Source organism: Geotrypetes seraphini, chromosome 8 (assembly GCF_902459505.1).
Source record: "Geotrypetes seraphini chromosome 8, aGeoSer1.1, whole genome shotgun sequence".
Taxonomy (NCBI): Eukaryota; Metazoa; Chordata; class Amphibia; order Gymnophiona; family Dermophiidae; genus Geotrypetes; species Geotrypetes seraphini.
The window spans coordinates 159946545-159972350 of NC_047091.1; the positions used below are offsets into that span (position 1 = coordinate 159946545).

Genomic DNA, 25806 nt, shown 5'->3' on the forward strand with positions numbered 1-25806 from the left:
CTTCAACACTGTAGAAATAAAACCAGAAATGCATTTCATTTTCTTTTGAATACAATACAAAAACATCTGCTATATACATTTTTCAAAGCTAACATATTTTAATTAATAAATTCCGATTTTTACCTTTGTTGTCTGGAGACTTATTTTTCCATAAAGTTGATCCCAGTTTCTTTTTTCCGCTTTCCCATCTTCTGTAAATTTTTCTGTTGCTGTCCATTGGTTCCTCCTACCATGGTCCAGCATTTATCCCCAGGACCATGTGCAGCATCTTTCGTTCCTTCCCACCAGCCCCATGCCCAACATTTCTTCTTCTATCACCCCTCTCCAGCACCATGCCACATCTCTCCTTCCATTCCCTTCACCACTATGTCCAACATTCCTCCCTCTTGCATCCATTTCAATCTGTCCCACTGTTCCCTTTACACCACAATATTTCTCCGTCTCATCTTTCTCTTTCCTCTCATCTGTACCTCACTCCCTCCTTATGACCAAAAATTCTCCTTTCTTCCATTCCCCGTGTACACGATCATCTCTCTTTCCCTCTCACTGACACACCCACACCCAATTCTCCCTTTCCATTCCCTCCCCAACCTCAATATCTCTTTCCCTCCCTCCCTTCCTTCATCCTCTCTCCCAAGTTCATGCCTTGTGTCCAAAAACGCACTCCCTCTCCCCTTTTGTGTCCCGCGTTTGCCTCCCATGTTCGACCCCCCCCCCCCCTTCTGTCCCGCATTTGCCTCCCACGTTCAACCCCCTTCTGTCTTGCGTTTGCCTCCCATGTTCTTGTCCATCCCTCATCTTCCAGCAAATTACCTTTCAGCAACTTTCTTTAAGATGAAGCTCGAGCCGTGAGACTCGTCTTCTATTTCCTGCCTGCCCTGCAGCACGTAGCCGACCGAAGGTCTTCCCCCGTGGTCAGCACTGATGTCGTATGGAAGGCTTTGCGTCGGTCATGTGCAGCATGCAGGGCTTGTAGCCCTATATGCTGGCACGTAACTGACGCAAAGCCCTCCCTCTGACGTCAGCGCTAACATTGGGGAAGACTTCCGGTCGGCTAAGTGTGCTGCTGCAGGGCAGGTAGGAAAAGAAGACGAGCCTCAGGGCTCGAGTTGCATCCAACCCCATGGGATCCCCGCAACCCAAAGGGGGAACCCGCGGGATTCCCGTCGTCCCCGTTCCCATTCAGCTCTCTAGTATGGGCACCTTTTTGACTCTTTAATTTGTTTTTAAAACTGATTTAGCCCCAAACGTCTAAATGGTGCTCAGCATGTTCTGTTAAGTTTGATTATCCCTGCAGAATGTCCACGTCCTAAGACTGCCCAAAACAAACCTCTAACATGCCCCCTTAAGATTTAATGCACTGGAGATAAAAACAACCAGAAAGGTGGCTAGAAAGTCAGTTTTGAAAATGGCCACTTTAGTGTTTTTGACTAGTAAGATGTCCAAATGCCTGTTTAAGCCGTCTTTTGGATGTCTATCTTTTGGATGTCTATCTTTTATGAAAATGAGCCCCACAGTAGAACAAATGGCATGCGAGTTGTGTAATACTGTCACTGTAATATTTCCAAGTTTTTCCCTTCTTTTTTAAGGGAGAAATAAAAATTATACTTGATTGTTTCACTCCCCCCCCCTGCCAAGGATATATTTGTTTTACAGAAGCACGAGGAGTTGTGAACAAAGTTAAAGCCGTTTTTTCAGAAGCTTCTGTGAAAGTTATATGCATGTTGGTTACATCATGTTGGTTACATCTTTTATGACCTACGTGAAGCATTCCCACCATGGCACATGTGATACATTGTTTATCCCAGGACAAGCAGGCAGCATATTCTTGACTGATGGGTGACGGCACCGACGGAGCCCCGGTACGGACAATTTTAGAGTGATCTCACTCTAAGAACTTTAGAAAGTTCTAGCTCGGCCGCACCGCGCACGCGCGAGTGCCTTCCCGCCCGACAGAGGCGCGCGGTCCCTCAGTTTCTTAGTTTCCGCGGAGCTAAGAAGACGCGTTTTTTTTTCAACGGCTGTTGAAACTTTTTTTCTATTGCCTTCCCGCTCGCGTAAACTTTTTGGCTAATTGGCCTTATTTCGTTTCTTTTTTTCTTTTTTGTAAAAAAAAAAATAAAATATATTTTTTCTTTTCTTAATTTGATTTTCCCCGGCGGGGCCTTCTGCCACCATCGAAGCCTCGGCCTTCGATTTGGCGGAAGCCGTTTTTCCTTTCATGCCCCCTCAACCGGGTTTTAAAAAGTGCCAGCGGTGTGCTAGGCCTATATCTCTCACGGACCCACACAACTGGTGTTTACAGTGTTTGGGTCCTGAGCATCAGGCCTCTACTTGCACCCGCTGTGCTACTCTAAAAAAACGGACATTAAAAAATCGCCAAATACAGCAGCGATTACTGTTCGGTGCCGAGATGTCCGATCCCGTTCCTTCGACTCCGGCTTCGGCACCGATTCAGTCGGCACCCTCGTCTTCGATGCCGCGTGATTCCACGCCGGCGTCTCAACAGTCAGGTAAGCCGGCTAAGAAGCCTTCCCCGCTGGAACGTCTTCCGGCCTCGAGTGCAGTGAGTCCAATCCTGCCGCCTGTAAGACGCCAGCGGAAGCGCTCCGCCCCTATAGAGGTGAGTCCCTCGACATCGGGCTCCTCATCTCCGGGGCGTCGAGCGGCACCGCAGGTACCGCAGAAGAAAAAAGCGGTACCGGTGCCATCCCTCGATGACCGCATTACGGCCATCCTTCAGGTGCAGCTTAAGGAGCAATTAGAACGGCTCCTTCCTGCTATCATGACACCGAACCTTCCGGTGCCGGCCCGCACCGAGCTATCGGTACCGGTTGTGGAACAACCCGTATCGATACCGATTGTGGAACCCGTGTTACCCGCTTCCACTGTTTCGGTACCGCTTCACCTAACCTCATCGGTATCGATGCCAGTCCTTGCACCGGAGCCGAGAGCTCACCATCAATCGGTACAGACTTCGGCACCGGTGCGACCGATAACATCTCCTGACTCGGTATCGATGAGGTCGGGTAAGTCGGTGCGCAAAACCCGACACATACAAACGTCGACACCTGAGTCTCGGGACCATTCTTCCCATGTCAGGGACCCTGATCTGTGGGGAGACTCAGAGGAACCCTTTCTTTCTGAAGGCGAATGTTCCTCAGAGGAGGAGGATTCGGCTGTCCCTGACCCATCCTCCAAACAGGTCACTTCCTCTTTCTCCTGTTTTTTGAAAGAGATGTGTGAATCCTTGTCCATTCCTTTGGAGGCTGAATCCAAAAAGTCTAAAGCTTTTTTGGATGCCCTTGATTTTGATCAGCCTCCAAAGGAATTTTTGAAACTTCCCCTTCATGACATCTTGAGGGAAACTTTCTATAAGAATTTAGAGACTCCTTTAACTGTCCCAGGGGCCCCACGTAAACTGGATTCTCTATATAAAGTAATTCCCATTCCTGGGTTCGACAAACCTCAACTTCCACACGAATCATTATTTGTCGAATCCACCCTTAAAAAGACTTCAGGAGCCAGTGTATATGCATCTGTCCCTCCTGGCAGAGAAGGAAGGGCCATGGATAAATTTGGTAAGAGGCTCTACCAAAATGCTATGTTAGCAAATAGGGCTAGTAATTATGCTTTTCATTTTTCTTTTTATTTAAAGCATCTCCTTACCACCATGGCTTCTTTCGAAAAGTATCTTCCTTCACGAAAGCATCACTCTTTTCACGCCTGCTTGTCGTCTCTTTTCCAATTACGTAAGTTTATGGTTAGATCCATATATGACACCTTTGAACTTACATCCAGAGCGACAGCAATGTCGGTGGCTATGCGCCGTTTGGCCTGGCTTCGGGTATCCGAGCTTGATGTTAACCATCAAGATCGGTTAGCCAACGCCCCGTGCCTAGGGGATGAGCTCTTTGGGGATTCCATGGACTCAACCACACAAAAGCTCTCTGCTCATGAGACGCGCTGGGATACCCTGCTTAAAAATAAAAAGAAGCCTCCTCCGCCAAAACCATATAACATAGAAACATAGAAACATAGAAGATGACGGCAGAAAAGGGCCACAGCCCATCAAGTCTGCCCACTCCAACAACCCTACCCCCTTGAATTTACCCCCCTAGAGATCCCACATGTGTATCCCATTTCCTTTTAAAATCCTTCACGCTGCTGGCCTGAATCACCTGAGGTGGAAGTTCATTCCAACGATCGACCACCCTTTCGGTGAAGAAGAACTTCCTGGTGTCGCCATGAAATTTCCCACCCCTGATTTTCAGCGAATGGCCTCTTGTGGCAGAGGGGCCTTTAAAAAAGAAGATATCATCCTCCACCTCAATACGGCCGGTGATATATTTAAACGTCTCTATCATGTCTCCTCTCTCTCTACGTTCTTCAAGTGAATATAGCTGCAATTTATTCAGCCTTTCTTCATACGGGAGGTCTTTGAGTCCCGAGACCATTTTGGTGGCCATTCTTTGAACCGACTCAACTCTCAGCACATCCTTTTGGTAATGTGGCCTCCAGAATTGTACACAATACTCCAGATGAGGCCTCACCATGGATCTGTACAATGGCATTATAACTTCGGGCTTCCGGCTGATAAAACTTCTTCGGATGCATCCCATCATTTGTCTTGCCTTTGATGAAGCCTTCTCCACTTGATTGGCAGTCTTCATGTCTTCGCTAATGATCACCCCCAAATCACGTTCCGCCTTGGTCCTAACTAAGGTTTCACCATTTAGTGTGTAAGTTTTGCATGGATTCCTGCTGCCGAGGTGCATGACCTTACATTTTTTAGCATTGAAGTTTAGCTGCCAAGTCGAGGACCAATGTTCCAATAGAAGTAGGTCCTGCGTCATACTGTCTGGTAAAGTGTTCTCACTTACTATGTTGCATAGTTTGGCATGTTGCATATAGACAGCAGTCGGCCTATCAACGCCGCTTCACAGCTCGTCCATTACCTACCACTGCTCAGCAACCCAGGCGTCAGAGGCAACAACAACGTCAGCCTCCCAGACAGCAGCAGCAGCAACAATCTGTGAAACAACCTCCTCAGCAGAAGTCACAGCCCTTTTGACTTCATTCTCCACAGTATAGCCAGTATCCCTATTCCTGCTCTCCTGCCTCAGCCTATAGGAGGTCGACTTTCTCTGTTCCTCAGCCGGTGGGAAGTAATCACTTCGGACCAATGGGTCCTCAACATCATCCGCCACGGCTACTCTCTCAACTTTCAGACTCTTCCACCCCAAAGCCTGCCAAAAGAGTCTCCTTTGAACAGTCCTCAATCTGCCCTCCTTATTCAGGAAGTCCAATCCCTCCTCCTTCTGAACGCTATAGAAGAAGTTCCTCTAGATCAAAAGGGGCAGGGATTCTACTCCCGTTATTTTCTAGTCCCCAAAAAAACAGGATATCTCAGACCCATCCTAGATCTTCGCGATCTCAACAAACATCTGGTAAAAGAAAAATTCAAGATGCTTTCTTTAGCCATCCTTTATCCCCTTCTAAATCAAAACGACTGGCTATGCTCCCTCGATCTCAAAGAGGCTTACACTCACATACCGATCAATGTAACCTCAAGACCATATCTCCGATTCATGATCAATCATTGTCATTACCAATACAAGGTGCTGCCCTTCGGTCTAGCCTCATCTCCAAGGGTATTCACCAAATGTCTCATTGTGGTAGCGGCATTTCTACGCTCTCACCACCTTCATGTATTTCCTTACCTGGACGACTGGTTGATCAAAGCCACATCCGCTCAAGCAGTTCTCCTGGCCACCAACCAAACCATCCAGTTTCTACAACTTCTGGGGTTCGAGATCAATCTACCCAAATCTCATATCATCCCCACTCAGAGACTTCAATTCATTGGAGCGATCCTGGATACACTCCTAATGAGAGCTTTCCTACCATCCAATCGTCTTCAGACCCTTCAGTCTCTATGTCAGCAGGTGCTTTCACTACCTTCCATCTCAGCCAGACAAATGATGGTACTCTTGGGGCACATGGCATCCACAGTTCATGTCACACCTCACGCACGTCTTCACCTGCGCACTCCTCAATGGACCCTTGCTACTCAGTGGTCCCAAGCGTCGGATCCTTGCTCACGACACATATCTGTGACATCATTTCTTCATCAGTCTCTTCAATGGTGGTTGGTATCCTCAAATCTATCCAGAGGTCTTCTGTTCCATCAGCCTCCTCATCAACTAGTCATCACCACCGACGCCTCTCTGTATGCATGGGGAGCTCACTTGAATGAGTTCCAGACTCAAGGTCTTTGGACAGCCCAGGAAAAGAAGCATCAAATCAATTTCCTGGAACTCAGAGCGATGTTTTACGCCCTCAAGGCCTTCCAACATCTTCTCTTTCCTCAGGTCCTTCTGTTGTGCACAGACAATCAGGTGGCGATGTACTACATCAACAAACAGGGTGGGACAGGCTCTCGCCTTTTATGCCAGGAAGCCCAGAAGATCTGGACTTGGGCCATAGATCACCATCTCTTCCTGAAAGCTATATACATTCAGGGGGCACAGAATTCTTTAGCGGACAAACTCAGCAGAATTCTCCAACCTCACGAGTGGACACTCGATCCTGTAACTCTGCAGTCTATCTTCACTCAATGGGGCACTCCTCAGATAGACCTCTTTGCAGCTCCTCACAATCATCAGCTGCCCCTATTCTGCTCCAGACTTTACTCTCCGCACCGTCTGGCAGCAGATGCTTTTCTCCTCGACTGGTCGAATCTGTTCCTGTACGCCTTCCCTCCTCTGCCTCTCATGTTGAGAACCTTGTTCAAGCTCAAGAGGGAACGAGCCACCATGATTCTGATTGCTCCGAGGTGGCCCAGGCAACATTGGTTCTCCCTTCTACTTCAACTCAGTTCCAGGGAACCTTTTCTTCTTCCTCTGTTTCCATCTCTGCTTACGCAACAGCAGGAAACCCTTCTACATCCCAACCTCCAGTCTCTACACCTGACAGCTTGGTATCTCTCGGGCTGACTTCGACTGATACTCTTTTGTCTCAGCCCGTTCGTTCCATTCTGGATGCCTCCAGGAAACCAGCCACTCTGCAATGTTACCATCAAAAGTGGACGAGATTTTCTTCCTGGTGTCTTCTTCATCATCTTGATCCCACTTCCCTGGCAGTGGAGACGTTGTTGGATTATTTACTTTCTTTGTCTGACTCTGGCCTTAAGTCCTCTTCCATCAGAGTCCACCTCAGTGCCATTGCAGCTTTTCATGAGCCAGTCCATGGAAAACTTCTTTCAGCTCATCCCCTGGTGTCCAGGTTCATGCGTGGGCTTTTCAATGTGAAACCACCTCTTAAAGCCCCTCCGGTTATCTGGGATCTCAATGTGGTTCTTTCCGCTTTAATGAAGCCTCCATTTGAACCTTTAGCTACCTCTCCTTTCAAGTTTCTCACTTGGAAGGTACTTTTCCTTATTGCTCTTACCTCTGCCAGGAGAGTCAGTGAGCTTCATGCACTGGTTGCAGATCCACCTTTTACGGTTTTTCACCATGACAAGGTGGTTCTGCGTACACATCCAAAGTTTCTCCCTAAGGTTGTTTCTGAATTTCATCTCAACCAATCCATTGTTCTACCTGTTTTCTTTCCAAAACCTCATTCTCATTCTGGGGAACAAGCTCTGCATACTTTGGATTGTAAAAGGGCTCTTGCTTACTATCTGGAGCGTACGAAACCCCACAGATCAGTTCCCCAACTTTTTCTGTCCTTTGATCCGAATAATTTGGGACGCCCCGTTTCTAAACGCACGTTGTCTAATTGGCTAGCAGCGTGCATTTCATTCTGTTATGCTCAGACCGGACTGACACTGGAAGGTTCTGTCACAGCCCATAAAGTCAGAGCAATGGCAGCATCTGTAGCTTTCCTCCGTTCCACTCCTATTGAGGAAATCTGCAAGGCTGCTACTTGGTCCTCAGTTCACACTTTTACTTCTCATTATTGTCTGGATGCATTCTCCAGAAGGGATGGTCACTTCGGCCAATCTGTTTTACAAAATTTGTTTTCCTAATGGCCAACCTTCCCTCCATCCCTCTTTTTTTGTTAGCTTAGAGGTCACCCATCAGTCAAGAATATGCTGCCTGCTTGTCCTGGGATAAAGCACAGTTACTTACCGTAACAGGTGTTATCCAGGGACAGCAGGCAGATATTCTTGCGTCCCACCCACCTCCCCGGGTTGGCTTCTTAGCTGGCTTATACTAACTGAGGGACCGCGCGCCTCTGTCGGGCGGGAAGGCACTCGCGCGTGCGCGGTGCGGCCGAGCTAGAACTTTCTAAAGTTCTTAGAGTGAGATCACTCTAAAATTGTCCGTACCGGGGCTCCGTCGGTGCCGTCACCCATCAGTCAAGAATATCTGCCTGCTGTCCCTGGATAACACCTGTTACGGTAAGTAACTGTGCTATCTGTAGGTATAGTGGTACCTTGGAATCCGAACTTAATACATTCCAGAACCCCATTCGAGTTCCAAGACAAGTTTTCCCATTGAAAAGAATAGAAACTAGATTAATCCTTCCTTGGTCCCACAAACTCTGCAAGATCGGGCCTACCTGGCAGAAACAACAAAATCGGGATCCCCAGCGGCAAGACAGCAAGATCGGCAACGGCACCTGCAAGTGGTGTTCAGCCCAAAGCTTCCATCCCAGGCGGAAACAGGAAGCTGCGTCAGAGGGGAAGCTTTGGGCTGAGCACTGCTTGCAGTTCAGATTCCAAAGCAGCATTTGGATTCCGGTGCAGAAATGAAAAGAAAAAAAAGTTTGGATGCCAAATCATTCGAGTTCTGGGGCATTTGGATTCCGAGGTACAGTACTGCTGTATTTGGAAGGTTCTGCATGTGGATACACTTTTGAAATGATTTTGTTCCTCTCTAAGAGGGCTTTTGTTAAAGACCCATTGGTTGTACCTTCATACCCTGAAGATACATTTCAGAGAATGAATTGCAAAAGATTCCTAAAAGGTGTTCCTTGTATTGGACTCTTTTTTTTTTTTTAAATGATTGTAGTTGTGGGTGGCCTTTTCCCGTGACTTCATGTGGTGTCCTGCAGTGGCATAACTCACAGGTCCACAGGATGAATGCTGGCTGTGGGCAGGAAGTGTAAGCAGTGTCCCAAGGATGCTGAGTCACTGAGAGGCTGGCAGCGCTGATAGAACGACTAACTGGGGGGCCTACATAAGGGTGAGAAGCTTAGTCGCAGGAAGCATGGCTACGTTTTTACACTGCTACAAGATGTCTGGGTTATTGTATGTTATCACTGTCGTGGACCTGCTTTTAAAGAGTGTGATTATGACATTCATCCAGGCAATTTATCTTGTATAAATGAGGTGTATGAGAAATAGCAACAGAGTCCATTTGCTGGCCAAAATGCTCTGGATGTCGGAACAAGTGCATCTAGCTCCTTTTTTTTTTTTGTTACTTTTGTTTCACCAGTAGTGATTTACAGAAAAGATCTCTATAGTGGTGATAGCAAATAACTACATACAATTTTTTAATTATTTCTAGAGCTGCTGTATAGAAGCTGATGTGCCTGGTAAATGGTCAGAGACCTTTTATTAAATAATGCGGCACAATTAAAAAAAAAAAAAAAAAAAAATTCTGCTTCTGCAAGTGCTACGTTAATGCTATTTTTAAAAACATCGTATTAACATAATATAGCTTTGAAGCTAGTGCTGAGCATAGCTGATTTTAACACTCTCTCCTGCTTTTAAAGGTTCTTAAAATGGACAATTTAGACCTCATCAGTTGGGCAGACATGAAATATGTGTTCATCATTATCTTGTTTACTAAGGCGCACTAGCTGTTTTAGTGCTTGCTAAATATTAGCACGTGCTAAATGCTAGCGTGTCCATAGACTATAATGGACGTGTTAGCACTTAGCGTGCGCTAAAACGGCTAGTGCGCCTTAGTAAAACGATCCCCTAGTAAAAAGTATAGCGGGAAGGGGTGCATATTTTGATTATTTTTGTGCATGAAAGGGGAGACCCAACAAAGGTATTTCTTCTGTGCACTCACTTAAAGGGAGTTTGGCTAGCATCAGCAGTATTGTGATTCTGAAAATTGCCAGGAGAAATCTGGAGTTCCAAGAGCAGTCAGATTTTCTCCAGCTAAGATAATTGACCCTTTGCTTCACCCCCTCTTCAAAATAAATAAATAAATAAATAAATAATAAAAAGCCTGACATGAACCTGTTCAGTTACTCAATAGCAGTGTTGTTTGTCTACTGCTGGGCAGAGAGATCCTGGGTTTATTTCTTGGCGCAGGTCTTTTGCTTCCCAGATTGACCAAATTGAGAATATTGCTCAGAACATAATCGCCATAGTGGGTCAGACTAAAGATCCATCTAGCCCAGGATTCTGTTGTCAACAGTGGCCAATCAGTCATGCATACCTGGCAGATTTCCCAAAACTAGCAAGATTCTATGCTACTGATCACAGGGATAAGTGGTGGCTTTCCTCATGTCTACTTTACTAGCAGTTCATTGACTTGTCCAAACCACCTTCTTCACCCTTCTTTTTTTTTTATTTTTTTTTTGTAATACCCTGATATGCAAACTGCTTTTCCCATATTCTCTGGCACTAAGTCCCAGAGCTTAACTATTTGTTGAGTGAAAAAAAAAATAATTTATCCTATTTTGTTTTAAAAGGTATTACACTTCTCCCTCCCTATTCCCGGGGGTTAGGGGCAGAGCCGACCTGCAAATAGGAAAATTCACGAATAACTTTTAGGCCAGCTCTGACCCACCCCCGGACCTTACCTAGTGGTCTAGCGGTGACGCGAGGCAGGAGTGATCTTCCTACACCCCTGCCCCGTGCAGAGCCCTGCTGTGAGTTCCTGTGGTCTCACGAGACTACAACAGGAACTCCCTGTTGTAGTCTCGTAAAACCATAGGAACTCGCAGCACGGCTCTGCACGGGGCAGGAGTGTAGGAAGATCGCTCCTGCCCTGTGTCACCGCTAGACCACTAGGTAAGGTCCATGCTCCTGGGGCGGCTGTTCATCCGCCTCTGATCGCCTCCCTCCTCGCCCTGATCCAAGTCCCGGGGTCGTTTCTTTTTCAATGCGGGCTGCCAACAAGCGATTCTCAGGGGAGCTTGGGGGGGAAAAACCACAAATAATCAAAACCGTGAACGTCGAAACCGCGAATAGGGAGGGGGAAGTGTAATTAATAATTACCATGTACAGAGTCATGCAAAAGTTTTGCATCACGTCCGAGTAATACATTGTTCCCATCCTATTGTTTAACCCTTATTTGTTCTTTTTTTCTTAGAATATTGTAGTTCTTTACCTTTTTCCTCTTGTTTCTATTCGTTTTTAGTCAGGCTTTTCATTTTTCTAACCTCCCCTGTCAATTTTATTGTCAAGTTCTAACATAGTTTGATCATTGTAAGCTGTATTTTTATTGTACACGGCTCTGAAGCCCGATTGAGTGGTATAAGAAATTTTAAATAAACTTACTGGATCACAGCAATATTTCTGACATCTACTGCTGCATATTATGTGTTCAGAATTTTATGCTCTATTACCCCGTGCATTTTAAATTGATTTAGGACTTCAGATTTAAGACTTGTAATGCCTAAACTGCACAATGTCAAAAAAGTTGATATTTCGTAAATGGATTACATTAGTTATTTCAATACATACTAAGTTCAATACATACTAAGTTTATTTGTATTTTAATTGTTACCCCCTTCAAGAGGAGGTAGCCCTGAAAAGGGCTGGTTGTTTTCTGCTATTCTAATAATGTATGGGCCAGCCTTTGTTCTTGATTACAAGCTTGCAGCGTTGAGGCATGGAGTGAATTAATTTTTGAAGTTCATCTGGCTGTACAACATGGTGCCTAGCATTAATCAGTGCTTCAATCAACTCGACCTTTGTTTTTGGTTGTTTTCTGAACACCTTGACAGCTTTATATGGCTCAATGTCATTCACTTCGTCACCATCTTTGCCGGATGACAGGGTGCATTGTCATCCTGGAAGTGGAAGTCACCCTGCAAGCGACTCCTTGCAGATGGAACCATTACATTTTACAAAGGGAGAGATACTTGGCACCGTTCATCATGCCATCTTTATCGCTGAAGATAACGTTTTCCCACACCTCTACATGCTGTACTTTTCTGGCCCACTCAACCCATCACTTTCTTTGCATCGCCATTACCAACAGCTTCTTTCTTGCTCTACTGGCACGTACAGGCATCACCGACGTACTGTTGAGGCAGATATGTTCTTAAACACATTTCCTGCCAATTGGCTGACAATTCTGGTGATGTGAGTTTGCGATCTGCTACTGAGATCTGGCGAATAACCCTGTGCTCTCATACAGTGGATTTATGTGGTCTTCTACTTTGAGCCCTGTCAAGTCACATTTCCTGTCTTTTTTTCTTACTGAGCAAGCGTATGACTACTTTGATTGCACTTCACCCTGGCTGCAATTTGCTGGCTTGAATAGCCTTCTTCATTAAGTACAACCACCATCACATGTTCTTCTTATGAAATATTTTTAACTTTTCCCATGTTGCGATTATGCTGTTACTGGAGTAGCAGACAGCTATAAAAACTGATTTTCCCGCTTCGCCATATATGTACGTGAAAGCTGCGCTGTGATTGGTTCCTCAAAACAAACAACAAAAAAAGGGATCCAGAAAAATGCATTCCGTCGAGATTCTTCATTTTTTTGTGGCATTTTTTAGCCCCCCTATTTTACCATGGACCCCTGACGAAGGTTTGTCCGAAACACGGACTGTGTCGGGTCCCTTTATTGGTAAAAGGGTTTTATATATTGTGTTCTTGTCATATTAAAATTTGCCTGCATCTTGTACACAGTCAGCAGTTTTGTTTTGGTTGCTCCTCAAAACAAACGCCATTGGTTGAAAATGGAATGATCTGATTGGACTGTTTCGATCTGGTTTTGTTGCAAAATCGACATTCCGCAGTTTGTGTTACATGTCTTCAATCTGAAGTCCTAAATCAATTTAAAATATTCAGGGTGATAGAGCATAAAATTCAGAACACGCCAGTATATAATATGCAGCAGTTGGGCATATCAAATATTGCTGTGATTCAGCAAGAAAGTCAGAACAATGTATTTCTCAGAGGTGATGCAAAACTTTTGCACGGCTCTGTAACTTCATGGAGAATCTCCTAGACTTTTGTACTTTTAATTTTCAAAATCAATTCACATTTATTGATTCTCACTCGAGGATTTTATTAACTTCTATCATTAGCTCTTATGAGCTTAATCTCTTTCTCATAGGAGAGGTGTTCATCCCTTAATCATTTTGTTTGCATTTCTTTATACCTTTTTTATTTTACTATATCCTTTATGAGGTGTGATGACTATACAGCTCATTTTCAAAAAAGACCATCTAAAAATTGACATAAAGGGGTAGATTTCGGTGAGAAAAACATCTTTCAATTCACTATTTACAGAACCTGTTTTCTGGACTGATTTCTATGCTGTTCACCTGCAGTTCATCTAAATCCTTGGGGAATAGGGGGTGGTTGTGTTAGACATGGTGTGGGTGGGACTAGGGAGAGCTTGTGAACTACGGTACACCCGTACACACATACTCTCTCTCTCACTCTCAGTCTCAGTCTCTCTCTCTCTCACACACTCTCTCTCTCACACACACTCTCTCTCTCACACACTCTCTCTCTCACTCACTCTCTCTCACACACTCTCTCTCTCTCTCTCTCACACACACTCTCTGTCTCTGTCTCTCTCACACACACTCTCTCTCTCTCTCTCTCTGTCTCTGTCTCTCTCTCTCTCACTCTCTCTCACTCTCACTCACACAAATAGTTCCTAAACATAGATGCACTGAACGCAAATGTTTCCATTTTTGAACCCCAAGATAATGTTTGCAGTTTTGAAAATGGGCATGTTTGCTACTGAATTTTTGTGCGTGTTTCACAAAACGTCTAAACTCCAGATTTAGACCTCGTATCAAAAATGGCCCTCCATGTACTAAAGATGAGGTTATATCATGGCGTGATGGAGATATTTTTTGTTAGTTTCCATTCCTTTCCTAATAATTCCTACCCCTCTCATTGTTTTTGTGGTTGCTGCTGCTGCCCACTGAGCAGAACTGGCATGAATCACAATATCTGAGGAGTGTGTGGCGCAGTGGTTGGATCTACAGCCTCAGCACCCTGGGGTTGTGGGTTCAAACCCCGCGCTGCTCCTTGTGACCCTGGGCAAATCACTTAATCCTCCATAGCCCCAGGTACGTTAGATAGATTGTGAGCCCACCGGGACAGAGAGGGAAAATGCTTGAGTACCTGATTGTAAAAACCGCTGAAATAACCTTGATAGGCGGTATATAAAATCCTAATAAAATTGAAACTATCTGGGGAGAGGAAACTCATCCATCAATACTACTAATTTGTGGTAGGACTAGGGCTATAATAATATAGCTCTAGAAGGAGCCATGGTATGTGACCTCACCCAAGGACTGTCAATGTAATAAATGGTGAATTTAACTCCTTAAGTTTCTCCCCCACCCTACCCTGAAGTCATGTGACTAGTAGGCTTTACATTGTCACCAGAACCAGCTCTGGGGAATTCCTGCTATGGTATTTTCCCCCATCTGGTTGTAATTTTAATGTAGTTCTGCAGGCAGTTATTGATGGTCTTCCTGTTTGTGTGAAATCTAGAAGATCTGCTTCACTTGCTCCCCCCCCCTTTTTTTTACTAAACCACGATAGCTGTTTTTAGCGCAGGGAGCCATGCTGAATGCTCCATGCTTCTCCCGATGCTCATAGAGTTCCTAAGAGCGTCGGGAGCAGCGTGGAGCATTCAGTGCGGCTCCCTGCGCTAATAACCGCTATCGCAGTTTAGTAAAGGGGAGTTGATTTGGTGCCGATGTCGCTTTTGTTAGCAACCAGCACTATAAGAGCAGGTGCTGGGGTGATACGTGGTCAAACATAGTCAAAAGGTAAAGAACAAGCACCAGCTTAATTTGTGTAAGCCCTATGAATAACATACGTGGCCTCCAGTCGAGCTCTAAAATTCCACCAATGGATATAGTTGCAAGAAGCGTAAAGGAAGACTCAACTTGTTGTTTTTCTTGATATTCTGCCTGCTGGAACTTTAATCAATGTAGTTAGTGTGTGGTGGGGGTGGCCAGAGCATCGAGAACCACTTGCCAATGAAAGAGGGAAAGAAGCTCTGAGAAAGAGCTAACAGTTCCATCTGTAGATATACGGGTATTGGAAGCTCCTGTTTTTTTTGTGGACTCTTCTGTTATAGAAACTAGGAAATTTTAACACATGCCTAAAGATTACCGTATTTTCACGCAAATAACGCGCACCCGTGTAAAACGCGCACACGGGTATAGCGCGCAGAAATCATGATGATATGTACAAAAACTTTTGTATACCGCGCTCACGGGTATACCGCGCATGATGCCCGACGCTCCTTTCGCCCGCCCTGACTTTCCGTGCGCTGTCCCGACTCTCCGTTCACCCCCCCTGACTTCCGTGCACTGCCCTGACTTTCCTTGCGCTGTCCCGACTCTCCGTTCACCCCCCCTGACTTCCGTGCACTGCCCTGACTTTCCGTGCGCTGTCCCGACTCTCTGTTCACCCCCCCTGACTTCCGTGCACTGCCCTGACTTTCCGTGCGCTGTCCCGACTCTCCGTTCACCCCCCCTGACTTTCCGTGCACTGTCCCCCCTTGAAGTCCTGTCCCCCCTTGAAGGTCTGTCCCCATCCTGAAAGCCTGATGCCCCCCCGACGTCCGATACATCCCCCCCCCGGCAGGACCACTCGCACCCCCACCCCGAAGGACCGCCGACTCCCCAACAATATCGGGCCAGGAGGGAGGCCAAACCCTCCTGGCCACGGCGACCCCCTAACCCCACCCCGCACTACATTACGGGCAGGAGGGATCCCAGGCCCTCTTGCCATCGACGCAAACCCCCTCCCCCCAACGACCGCCCCCCCAAGAACCTCCGCCCGTCCCCCAGCCGACCCGCGACCCCCCTGGCCGACCCCCACGACACCCCCACCCGCCTTCCCCGTACCTTTGTGTAGTTGGGCCAGAAGGGAGCCCAAATCCTCCTGGCCACGGCGACCCCCTAACCCCACCCCGCACTACATTACGGGCAGGAGGGATCCCAGGCCCTCCTGCCCTCGACGCAAACCCCCCCCCCCCCCCAACGACCGCCCCCCCAAGAACCTCCGACCGCCCCCCCAGCTGACCCGCGACCCCCCTGGCCGACCCCCACGACCCCCCCACCCCCCTTCCCCGTACCTTTGGTAGTTGGCCGGACAGACGGGAGCCAAACCCGCCTGTCTGGCAGGCAGCCAACGAAGGAATGAGGCCGGATTGGCCCATCCGTCCTAAAGCTCCGCCTACTGGTGGGGCCTAAGGCGCGTGGGCCAATCAGAATAGGCCCTGGAGCCTTAGGTCCCACCTGGGGGCGCGGCCTGAGGCACATGGTCGGGTTGGGCCCATGTGCCTCAGGCCGCGCCCCCAGGTGGGACCTAAGGCTCCAGGGCCTATTCTGATTGGCCCACGCGCCTTAGGCCCCACCAGTAGGCGGAGCTTTAGGACGGATGGGCCAATCCGGCCTCATTCCTTCGTTGGCTGCCTGCCGGACAGGCGGGTTTGGCTCCCGTCTGTCCGGCCAACTACCAACGGTACAGGGAAGGGGGGTGGGGGGTCGTGGGGGTCGCCGGGGGGGCGGTCGGAGGTTCTTGGGGGGGCGGTCGTTGGGGGGAGGGGTGTTTGCGTCGAGGGCAGGAGGGCCTGGGATCTCTCCTGCCCGTAATGTAGTGCGGGGTGGGGTTAGGGGGTCGCCGTGGCCAGGAGGGTTTGGGCTCCCTTCTGGCCCGATATTGTCGGGAAGTCGGCGGTCCTTCGGGGTGGGGGTGCGAGTGGTCCTGCCGGGGGGGGATGTATCGGACGTCGGGGAGTCGGCCGGGCAAGAGGGCTTGGGCTCCCTCTTGCTCCGATCGTGGATGCGGGTGCGGGTGGGAGCGCGTGCGAGCGGTCGTTCGGGGTGGGGGTGCGAGCGGTCCTGCTGGGGGGGTGAATCGGGCGTCGGGCGGGGTGGGAACTATGTTTAAAAACTTTTGTATACCGCGCTCACGCATATAACGCGCGAGGGGTATGCGCGGTAGGTAAAAACGCGTATAACGCGCGCGTTATATGCGTGAAAATACGGTAACTACTTTCCTTCCTTCTCCTGAGGAGATTTCTAATGTGGAATTATGGGCCATGATATTGAGACCTGAATGAACTGTTTTCTCCTCTTTGCCAATTGTGTAATTTCTCATAGAAGTGTATGGGAAACTTAGTTCTTATCAATTCCTCCTTTAAAACTAATGTATATAGAGGGAAATTCTGTAGATGATGCTAAAAAATCGTCATAGGAAAAAAATCTGCATTGAATGCTATTCTATAATTGGCTTTCAAAGGTGAGCACCCATTATAAAATACATAGTGCCAGTTTTGGCACCAGGACTTACATGCCTGCTGAAACAAGGTACATATCTTTCATAGCACCCAATTTGGGTAAACTTTTGCAGGTATTCTGCTACACTGCACACAAATTTTAGGTATGCCTCTGACCTGCCCAGATACCTCCCATGGTCACACCCCTTTTTGGGTTTTCAAGCTACGAGATTGGGTGCATATTGTTAAAGAATGGCATGTAGCAAAATATGTGGCTAGTGCCAATTGGCATCCAATTATCGGTACTAATTGGCACTTTAGCCAATTTTATTGGATGCACATCTTGGATCAGTGCCCAATTTTGGGTACCATATACAAAATCTGAGGGATAATGTGTCTCATCATAATAAGAAATTACAGTAGAATCCTTAGGAAGTGTGTGTTGTTTTACAGCGAGAGAATCTTTTGCTGAAATCTAAAATTGACCTGATTTTTGAAAATAATTGTTGCTTTTTGTTTATAAATTTTGGTTTATAAATTTCCTTTTATAAGAATCGATTTCTGCTTCAGACATGCTCAAGAATATTTTGGGGATATTTTACATATTACCTATGGCTTCTAGAACAGTGGTCTCCAATGTGTGGCCCCAGGGCTGCATGTAGCTCCCAAAATTCTCCATTGCTGCCCTCAAACATTTGGCTGAAATGCTCTGAAATTAACACATTAATAAGATTTGAAATCTTACCCACTTCATATAGTTAACTACACTGTTTAAGTGTGTTTCCAAAAATAAGATACTCGAGTAATTTGCTTCTGTTAACAATCCAAAATAAAGTTAGTTTATAAAATATATCAATGACGTGTTGTAGAATCAATTCTAGTATTAATTTTTAATGTTTAGTACTAGAGTGACACTGGGACAAATTTTTCCCCATCCCTGCCCCATTCCTTAACCGCACAAGCCTCGAACACTTATGATCTTAAAGTGTTTGAGGCTTTTGCAGATGAGGCTGGAACTTGCAGGGATGGGGCAGGGACAGGAAAAGAACTTGCCGGGACAGGAAAATGGAGTTCCGTGGGGTGGAGAAAAATTTGTCCTCGTGTCATTCTCTATTTAGTACCTAGTCTGAACAAGCAGGTCAAGGTGGTTTACAAAATTAGCAGTATGTGAAAGCTTAATCTTTTTGTATCTCTCAGAGCTTTCTTGTATTCACACTTCAGCCCTTTACATGAAAAATGTTGGGAGACCACTGTTTTACAGTGTATTATGTACTATCTTCTATTAAGACAGTTCAGAAAGCTGTTAAAATGTTCCTAAGAACTATATAATTTTTTTTTTTCTTTTCAACCTGTTGGAAGCTGATCCTTCTCCATTCAATAGGTTTGATGCAATCTGAGTCATTACAACTGAATTGATAACGGGGTGTTCTGCATAAGTATGTTTATGCAAATTTTTTTTCCTTTTTATGGATTTCCTTTTTTATATATATATATATTTGTGAATAACTTTTTTTATTGGGGGACTATAGAGATGGGGGTGTGTTGTGTATTTTTTTTTTTTTAATTATTTCCTATCCAAATGATATTTTTTCTCTTCCTTGTTTAGATTATAATCTGAAAGTTGATATAAAAGAAAGTCATATCTACACAGAGGCAGCCACAGGAGTGGACTTCCAGTGGCAGTTCTCTCTTCATCCACTCTCACGTGGCCACATCTAAGCAGTTGCATAGTCTGCTTAGTGGGAAATCCAGCCCTGCAAATGACTGAGCTAAGTGAGTTGGGAGGATGCATAAGCTTCTCCACCCCCTAGAAAAGGAAAACAAGACATTGATATGGTGCCAAGGCCCCCCCTTCTCTCACTCTTGAAAGGAGGAGTGTCAATGCCAACCCCTACTCCCCTTCCTCACTCTTGAAGAGGCATCAAGATGACCCGTGTTAATGAGAAGGCTTGTTGAAAATGTACATTCCTGGTGACATCACACCAATATTTTGTTTTCCAACAAACAAGAATTTGAGTAGCAGCCTTTTTTTTAATTTTTTTATAAAGTTATTCTCCTGTAATGTTCCGTTAAAAATGTCTAATCCATAAACTGTTTTAAGCTGATATGCTTCTGGTTATCTCAGATTCAGCATTTTCACTGCATGTAATTTACTGTAGATAGGTTTTCATTTTTCTCTTAATTTCTGTTTTACAATGCAAGCTTTTAATAATTTCTGCAGCAATACAGATGATGTCTTTCAATAATGGTTATCTTGAAAAGATACAACAAAAATATTGAAATGTGGCTCTTCAAAGAAGCTGTAACTTGTGTAGATCTTTGCATTCTGTATTCATTCTTTTTTTTTTTTTTTTTTAATCCTGTAGAACTGTGCTTTTGATTTTGAAATATCAAAAGACACTGTCATGACTCCCATGTGCACATTTCAATTAGATGTGTTTTGTTGCACTATTTTTGCTCTTAAATTTGAAACCTATCAGTTGGAAACCAGTCATTTGTTTAGCTTGCTTGTTTACTTTTTTTTTTTTTGGAGGGGGAGGTAAGGAAGACACATGAGCAATGGAAGGAAGGGGGACTAATTAGCACGGGCACCAATATTATTTGGGAGGACTCCCCCTATTTCCATCCCAAATTACACCTGTAAAACCAGTATAGGTTTTGGATATAAGAGTCGCTGCTTCCTATAGTCCACTATAGTGTAGTCTGTTAAGATCTGAACCAGTTGTAGGCTATGGGTATATTTAGGAGGCTAAATCAACAGCTCATTGGAATTATCCAAGCAGCTAGTTATGAAACATGTTCTGTGTTCACTAGTCAGCTGAATCCAGTGTAGTATGCAACTTCCACATTTTCTTAAAATGGAAAAGCAGATGTAAACAGTAGTAAGAATCTGGGGTATCAGTTCAAACTTCATCTGCTGTTCAACTGGAAAAAGATCATCACACAACAGAATTAATTACATTACATTACATTAGTGATTTCTATTCCACCAATATCTTCCGGTTCAAGGCGGATTACATAAAAGTTTTCAGGAATAGCATAAGCGATGTCATAAGAATTACCAAAGAGTTGTCAAGATCTTAAGGTGGTAAGTGTTGGATAAATAGAGGCATTTTAGCATTAGTTGGGTAGTTAGAAGCATATTAGAGTATATTAAGGGTGTAGAGTGGGCAGGTGGGGTTTAGGTAGGAACTGGTCGTATTAGATAGGTTTTATGTATTTTTTGAAGAGTAGGGTTTTAGTGTCTTTCTTGAAGGTTTTGTAGTCTGTGGTCGATGACAACATAATGGTGATTTGTCTGACCAGTTTAGCTGCTTTGGTGGCTATTAGGTTGTCATATAGTTTTTTTCGTTTGACATTTTTAGATTGTGGGTGTGTGAAAAGTGAGTGGGTTCTCCTGTGCCTGGATGAAGAGGATTGAATTAGTCGGTTATTCCAGTAGAAACATAGAAACATAAACATAGAAATAGACGGCAGATAAGGGCCCACGGCCCATCTAGTCTGCCCACCTTAATGTCCCTCCCCTACCTTTGCCCTGTGAATAGATCCCATGTGCCGATCCCATTTGGCCTTAAAATCAGGCACGCTGCTGGCCTCAATCACCTGTAGTGGAAGACTATTCCAGCGATCAACCACTCTTTCAGTGAAAAAGAATTTCCTGGTGTCACCTCGTAGTTTCCCGCCCCTGATTTTCAACGGATGCCCTCTTGTTGTCGTGGGACCCTTGAAAAAGAAGATATCTTCCTCCGCCTCGATGCGGCCCGTAAGATACTTGAACGTCTCAATCATGTCCCCCCTCTCTCTGCGCTCCTCAAGCGAGTATAGCTGTAATTTGTCAAGCCGTTTTTCGTATGGTAGATCCTTGAGTCCCGAGACCATCCGGGTGGCCATTCTTTGCACCAACTCCAGTCTCAGCACATCCTTGCGATAATGCGGCCTCCAGAATTGCACACAGTATTCCAGGTGGGGCCTCACCATGGATCTATACAATGGCATAATGACTTCCGCCTTACGACTGACGAAACCCCTTCGTATGCAGCCCATGATTTGTCTTGCCTTGGACGAAGCCTGCTCCACTTGATTGGCAGACTTCATGTCCTCACTGACGATTACCCCCAAGTCTTGTTCTGCTACCGTTTTTGCTAGGATCTCGCCATTAAGGGTATAAGACTTGCATGGATTCTGGCTGCCCAGGTGCATAACTTTGCATTTTTTGGCATTGAAGTTGAGTTGCCATGTCCTAGACCATCGCTCCAATAGGAGTAGGTCGTGCATCATGTTGTCGGGCACTGAATCTTCGTCTGTTGTGCATTTGCCCACTACATTACTCAGTTTGGCGTCATCGGCGAATAATGTTATTTTACCTCGAAGCCCTTCTGCCAAGTCTCTTATAAAGATGTTGAATAGGATTGGGCCCAAGACTGAGCCCTGTGGTACTCCACTAATCACCTCCGTCATTTCGGAGGGGGTGCCGTTCACCACCATCCTTTGGAGCCTACCTCCAAGCCAGCTCCCAACCCATTTCGTCAATGTGTCACCTAATCCTATAGAACTCATCTTGCTCAGTAACCTGCGGTGTGGTACGCTATCGAATGCTTTGCTAAAGTCCAGGTACACGATGTCCAGGGACTCCCCAATATCCAGCTTCCCCGTTACCCAGTCAAAGAAGCTGATCAGGTTGGATTGGCAGGATCTCCCCTTAGTAAATCCATGTTGTCGGGGATCCTGTAGATTCTCCTCATCCAGGATCTTATCTAGTTGGTGTTTGATTAGAGTTTCCATTAGTTTGCTCACTATCGATGTTAGACTCACTGGTCTGTAGTTTGCTGTCTCCATCTTTGAGCCTTTCTTGTGGAGTGGAATGACGTTAGCCGTCCTCCAGTCCAACGGGACGCTGCCTGTACTAAGTAGGTTGAGCTTTCTCCATTAATAGCTTTGAATAGTAGGCAGTAGAATTTGAAGTGTACTGTTGCTTGTATTGGGAGTCAGTGAGAGTCATGGTATGCTTCTGTGATGTGGTCATATTTTTTCAATGAGTAGATGAGTCTTAGGGCTGTATTTTGTATAGTTTGTAATTGTTTTATCATGGTCGCTGTACATGGGAGGTATAGTATGTTGCAGTAGTCTATTAGTTTAAGGATAAGGGATTGTACCAAAAGTAGGAATTGTTTCCTGTCAAAGAAGTTTCGGATTTGGTTTCACGTTTATTAGGTTTCTTGATTAATCGCTTAATCAAACTTCTAAGCCAGGGGTGTCCAATGTCGGTCCTCGAGGGCCGCAATCCAGTCGGGTTTTCAGGATTTCCCCAATGAATATGCATGAGATCTATTTGCATGCACTGCTTTCAATGCATATTCATTGGGGAAATCCTGAAAACCCGACTGGATTGCAGCCCTCGAGGACCGACATTGGACACCCCTGTTCTAAGCGATGTACATTTTAAAATTTACATTTGTTAGGTGACAATACAATAAATAAAAATACTTAAAGGACAAAATTACACTCAATTTAACATATTCATAACATTAGGTGAGGAGGAATGAAATACAATTCTTTAAAGTAAAGAGAAGACATTAAGGGAAAATACAAGAGTATAACAAATAAAAAATATAATAAAATAAAATAGCGTAGGGTAGTAAGATAATAAAATTAGTTTGCAAAGGCATCCTTGAAGAGAAATGTTTTTAAGTTACTTTTAAAATTTCCAAATTCCTTCTCTTCCCTTAAAGATATAGGGAGAGCATTCCAAGTCTGCGGTGCAGTACATGAAAAAATAAATTGTCGTCTAGTATTTATAATTTTCAACGAAGGAATAGACAATAAGTTTTGTTCATTAGGTTTTAAAATTCTCTTTGCAGAATATGGAATTAATAACTTAAATAAGAAAGCGGGGGTCATATTATAAAGGGTTTTGAAGGTAATTATACAAAGTTTATACGTTATTCTGTGAATAACTGGAAGCCAGTGTGCATTTTTAAGAAGAGGTGTTACATGATCAAACTTTCTAGATTTGGTTATTAGCTTAATTGATGCATTTTGTATAATTTGAAGACGTTTTATTTCATGTAAAGCAATTCCTTTGAAAAGAGAATTGCAATAGTCGATTTTAAACATCACCAAAGAGTGAATCAGGATATTAAGTGATTTGGGACATTGAAATTTAGAAATAGATCGAATTTTACGTAACCTGTAAAAGGTAGTTTTCATGATGTTACTTATATGATCGTGAAAATTTAGTTTGTTATCGAAAATCACCCCTAAAATTTTTATATTATTAACTGATTGAAGGGAGACATTTTGAATAGAGATAGGAGTAACAAGAGGAAAACTATCCTTCCATGGAAAAAGCATAACATTAGTTTTTTTAATGTTAAGAGCCAATCTGTTTGTATCTAGCCAATGATAAATTTGGTCAAGTTTTTCATTAATTGCTGAGATTTCAATTGTATTATTATTATTTAGAGGATGAAGTAACTGGATATCATCAGCATAGGCAAAAACGTGAAAGCCTAAAGATTGGCATAAGGTCATTAGTGGTGCAAGAAAAATATTGAAAAGTAAGGGTGAAAGAATAGATCCTTGGGGGACCCCATGTGCAATCTGTGTAAGTTTGGAGGAAGATTCCTTGAAAAGAACGGTAGAGGTGCGATCAATGAAATATGATGTAAACCAAGCAAGAACTTCATCTGTAATTCCAATAGATTGGAGTCTGCTAAGAAGAAGTTGATTATCAATCGTATCAAATGATGCTGAAAGATCAATAGAAATTAACAGCACCGATTGATGATGATCTAAGAAATATTGGATAGAAGTGGTCATGCCAATCAGTGAGTGTTCAGTGCTATGGTGCTCTCTGAAACCAGTTTGATTAGGATGTAACACGTTAAGTTTTTTCTACAAACTCTGAAATTTGATTGAAAACAATTTTTTCTGTTAATTTTGCCAAAAATGGGATGTTAGATATAGGTCTATAATTGGATAGATCCTCGTAACCAATATTTTTATCTTTAATAATGGGACGAATGTATGATTTTTTCCAATCCAAGGGCACAGTATGTTGGCTTAAACTTTCTGTAACTAATATATAAATCAAAGGTCCAAAGATGTCAAAATATTGTTTAAGAATTAGTGGTGGTATTTGATCAGCCTTAGAGCCTTTGATATTCAGAGTTTTAAGAGTAGCTTCTATCTCATTTAAACTAGGTAATTTAAATTTTGAACATTTAGAAAATAGTGAGTTTGGATTAACCTGTTCAAGATCCTTTGTAATTTGTAAGTTATTTTTAAAAGTTTTCCTAATGTTGTTGATTTTTTCGATAAAATAATCGGCGAGTTCTTGAGCAGTAGGAACAGTACTATTTGATTCACATTGTTGTTTATTATTCGGTGTTATATTGTTTAGGATGGTATAAAGAAGAGATGGATTTTTAGCTTTTAGTATTTTATCGGAATAGTATTTCATTTTAGTTTGATTTATTTTTGCTTTATAGAATTTCGAATGTTCATTGTATGTTAGTAAATTATTTTGAGTTTTGTCTTTCCTCCACATTTGCTCGAGAGATCTTAATTGTTTTTTTGAGAAGTAAGAGTTCCGTAGTAAACCAAGGATTACGGATTTTACGAACAGAAATGGTTTTATTTTGTATTGGAGCAAGTTTATTTATGGTAGATTGTATGGCTATATTCCAAAGGTTGGTTAAGTCATCAATTGAATTAGTGACTGATTCAGAAAAATCTAATTTAAGTGTTGCGTGTATTGACCCAGTAGGTTCTGGATTGTAGCAAGCCTTTGAACCATGAAAGTACCTTGTCTGAGATTCCAATGAAGTCTAGAGTTTGTATGAGAATGACGTGATCAACCAGGTCGAAGGCTGCAGAAAGGCTAGTTGTATGAGCAGGATTTTCTTGCCTGTACAGAGGTATTGTCTAGCGGTGTCCATTAGTGTTCCTAGTAGGGTCTCCGTGCTGTAGTTGGCTCTGAAGCCAGACTGTGTGGGGTGGAGTAAGTTGTTTGTCTAGATATGAGGTTAAGATTTTGCCTCGAGGCCTTCCATCAGCTTGACGTACAGTGGGATTGACGCTATGGGTCTGTAGTTGGATGGTTGGTCCGTTGTTCCTTTGGGGGTCTTTTAATATCGGATTTCTGATGATTTTGCTGAGTTCTTGTGGGAAATGACCCTCTAATAGTAAAGATTGTATCCATTGTAGAAGCAGGGAACGGAATAATGTAGTTGAGGTTTTCAATAGGTATGGGGGGCAATGGTTGAGGTCACAGGCTGCGTGGCTGTATTTATTATATAGATTGTTGAAGTCTGACCATTGTATGGGTGAGAAATGGGACCAAGTTCTATCTGCTGCGACTGGTTCTTTTTTTTGTGGGGGGAAATGGGAG

At 44.2% G+C, this 25806-nt stretch overlaps 1 protein-coding gene across 8 annotated transcripts in view; it reads left to right on the forward strand.

Annotated features, from left to right (window-relative positions):
• The window catches only part of SH2B3 (SH2B adaptor protein 3), a 284404-nt gene that overhangs the window by 25835 nt on the left and 232763 nt on the right, over positions 1-25806 (forward strand). For 6 of the 8 annotated variants that reach the window (XM_033955826.1, XM_033955827.1, XM_033955831.1 and 3 more), the window contains exon 2: positions 19021-19187. The exons of the other annotated variants lie outside the window; for them this stretch is intronic. The gene's annotated coding sequence lies outside the window, so the exon portion shown is untranslated. The remainder of the gene's footprint in view (positions 1-19020; positions 19188-25806) is intronic. 8 annotated transcript variants of the gene reach the window in all.